The sequence below is a fragment of the Bison bison genome, unplaced genomic scaffold (genome assembly GCF_000754665.1).
Source record: "Bison bison bison isolate TAMUID 2011002044 unplaced genomic scaffold, Bison_UMD1.0 scf7180017864349, whole genome shotgun sequence".
Classification (NCBI taxonomy): domain Eukaryota; kingdom Metazoa; phylum Chordata; class Mammalia; order Artiodactyla; family Bovidae; genus Bison; species Bison bison.
In genome coordinates, this window is record NW_011494921.1 from 10,753,885 (window position 1) to 10,757,803 (window position 3,919).

A 3,919-nucleotide genomic window follows, 5' to 3' on the forward strand; every position below is an offset into this window, starting at 1 on the left:
AATTTGAAGCATCAATTCTTCTGCACTCAGCCTTCATTATGATCCAACTCTCACATCCATGTATGACATGATGGGATGATTTATAAAGTAAAAATGAGGAAGTTAACCTTTACAATGACTGGTTATTACAATGGAGGTTTCCAGCTGGCAGGGATTGGTTAAAAGTGATTCCTATACCACTTTGGGAAGATGACTTAAGTTTCTTTTTATGATTATCAGAGACAAGTACCAGAGATAACCTAAATTTTGCTTATGCTCATGAAATAAGCTAGATTTAGTTTTGCTTATGTGGCTAACATTGTTTTGCATGCTGGGGATTTTTAAGCCTGGTCTTTAATAGTCTCATTTTCTGTTACACTGCTCTTTAGTTTGTTACTGCCTGCCTCTCTTATCACAATACTTATCTAGAAAAATCCTTCTTTGTGGCTTCTTCTATTCAACATAGAATCGTCTATTTCTCTGGGGTTACATGAATAACTGGTACCCAAAGCCATTCTGAATTCTTGAGCATTTTGCACACCCACTGGCATGACACGAGACAATTTTAATGTACACGACAGGGCCAGAAATAGGTCATCCTGTGCTTCAGCACCCACTCACTGCCCTAGCCCACCCCCACACTAGCAGCATACCTGACACTTTCTTTGTATCTTGGAATTTCATATTCTCTTTGGTTTATTTTCAAAGAACCAGGCTCCAGCCCAGGCATATGACTTGAGGATTCTCCCAATTACATTTTGAAAGAGATCCCCACTTACTTCTTTTCCACATGAAAACGCTTATGCATATCTGACATTAATTAAAGGACTAATTTAATAGCAATTCTAAGAAAAATAAGCCAACCTCTAAATAGTCAACCTCCTTCTCTCTTCTCAGCATATTGCAAATAATGTCAATCCTATAAATAACATGTAAGCTATAGTGTGAGCAATTTGAGTGCTTAATTGGATGAATATATCTGAAGCCGAATGACAGAACTTATGTTATCAAGTTGCTACTGTATGTCTTCAATGCAGAATTTCCAATAGATACACTCACTGGGGGCTGGGGTAGGGGAGACAGGCACAGAGTTGAGGATGGATTAAAGGAGAAAGTGAAAGTGGATTTTACCAATAAGTCCGAGTTGCTGCATTCACAAGCCCTTCAGAGCAAATCTGTCCTTGGTTTTCCATCATCTCTGACCTAAAACACTGGCATTCTGATTGACTCAATAGTAGTCCAGAAACACCTATACTACAAACCAAAGGAATTCACAATAAATCTCTTAAAAAATTCTATAGGATAATTTAACTTCTAGCTTGATTATATTTAGCTCAGAGTCTTACTAGAGCCTCAGACTCTTCTCTGTTTGGTTAAACCACAATTAGACTATCAGTTCTTCATCAAGAAAAGACTGGTCCATATTTTCCTTCTGAATCCTATTAGAATCCTTAATATATCACTAGCTAGATGCATAGTAGACATTACAAAATGCTTATTCTGTTGAACCAAATTGAACATATGGTCCTTTAAGATCTAAAATAGCCATTTCAGTTTTCCATGGAGGTTAACTTTCGTTTTCCTTAGCAAATGGAGGGGGAAAAAAAAAAAAAAGAAAGTTACATATATGAAAAGCTAGCATGCACACAGAACAGCAGATAATAAAATGCCTGAGTATTTGTCCCTTAGATACCAAACAAGACATTTAGAATTCCAGGGGTGATCTCCCTGCTCTGGTCCATATTTTCCTTCTGAATCCTATTAGAATCCTTAATATATCACTAGCTAGATGCATAGTAGAGATTACAAAATGCTTATTCTGTTGAACCAAATTGAACATATGGTCCTTTAAGATCTAAAATAGCCATTTCAGTTTTCCATGGAGGTTAACTTTCGTTTTCCTTAGCAAATGGAGGGGGAAAAAAAAAAAAAAGAAAGTTACATATATGAAAAGCTAGCATGCACACAGAACAGCAGATAATAAAATGCCTGAGTATTTGTCCCTTAGATACCAAACAAGACATTTAGAATTCCAGGGGTGATCTACCTGCTCTGGTCCATATTTTCCTTCTGAATCCTATTAGAATCCTTAATATATCACTAGCCATATTTTCCTCCTGAATCCTATTAGAATCCTTAATATATCACTAGCTAGATGCATAGTAGAGATTACAAAATGCTTATTCTGTTGAACCAAATTGAACATATGGTCCTTTAAGATCTAAAATAGCCATTTCAGTTTTCCATGGAGGTTAACTTTCATTTTCCTTAGCAAATGGAGGGGAAAAAAAAAAAAAGAAAGTTACATATATGAAAAGCTAGCATGCACACAGAACAGCAGATAATAAAATGCCTGAGTATTTGTCCCTTAGATACCAAACAAGACATTTAGAATTCCAGGGGTGATCTACCTGCTCAAACCACACAGCTCATGACAATCTTAGGCCCTCCTCCACTCTTATCTTTCCAACTGCTGAACAATTATTTTAAAAAGTCAATAGAATACCTTCATCTTGTTCTATAGTCATGCTCCACCAGTCTGCCAAACTCCTTTTGTATTGGTGATTCAGTCTCTCAAAGGGGACAGTTTTTCAGCAGATTTTCAGGACCTTGTGAGTGTCTTCACTCATTTGTCTCACTTTTCCTTTTTCCACCAAACCAAGCCATTCTCAGAATTCTCCCATCACAACTCTGCTCCCTCCTTCATATTCAAAGCAGAATGGTTATTGATGCTTCTTTTTGCACCTAAATAAGTCAAAGACAACACATTTCCTGGCATGGATTCTCAAGGGTAGTGAGAGGAGGAGAAAATCAGGAAAGTCACTGCTTTAAAAGTTTCTTTCACTGTAGGATGAAGGGTCCATCCAGGACCAGATAACGGGGTCTTCCCATGATCAGTCATGGAAACGTCAATCCCACATCAACCAAACACTAAGAGACAAGTACAAAAGACTTTCCATTAGTGAGGAAATGCATTCCTCTTCAAAAAGGAATACAGAGAGACTAAAAATGATAAACCTATGAGATAGGAACTGGGCAAGTTATATCTAATCCAAGGTCCAGTCAGTTCAATTCAGTTGCTCAGTTGTGTATGACTCTTTGTGACCCCATGGATGGCAGCATGCCAGGCCTCCCTGTCCATCATTAACTCCCAGAGCTTACTCAAACTCATGTCCATCGAGTCGGTGATGCCATTCAACCATCTGACTCCCTGTCGTCCCCTCCTCTTCCTGTCTTCAATCTTTCCCAGCGTTGGTCTTTTAAAATGAGTCAGTTCTTCCCATAAGGTGGCAAAGTATTGGAGTTTCAAGTTCAGCATCAGTCCTTCTAATGAATATTCTGAACTGATTTCTTCAAGGATGGACTGCTTGGGTCACCATGCAGTCCAAGGGACTCTCAAGAATCTTCTCCAACACCACAATTCAAAAGCATCAATTCTTCAGTGCTCAGCTTTCTTTATAGTTCAACTCTCACATCCATACATGACTACTGGAAAAACAACAGCTTTGACTAGCTGGACCTTTGTTGGAAAAGTAATGTCTGCTTATTAATATGCTGTCTAGGTTGGTCATAGCTCCTCTTCCAAGGAGCAAGTGTTTTTTAATTTCATGGCTGCAGTCATCATCTGCAGTGATTTTGGAGCACAAAAAAATAAAGTCTCTCACTGTTTCCATTGTTTCCCATCTATTTGCTGTGAAGTGATGGGACCAGATGCCATGATCTTAGTCTTCTGAACATTGAGTTTTAAGCCAACTTTTTCACTCTCCTCTTTCATCCAGAGGCTCTTTAGTTCTTCTTCTTAGGCTCTTTTAGTTTTCTGCCACAAGGGTGATATCTGTATATTTGAGGTTATTGATATTTCTCCTGGCAGTCTTGATTCCAGCTTGTGCTTCATCCAGCCCAGCATTTTTCATGATGTACTCTGCATATAAGTTAAATA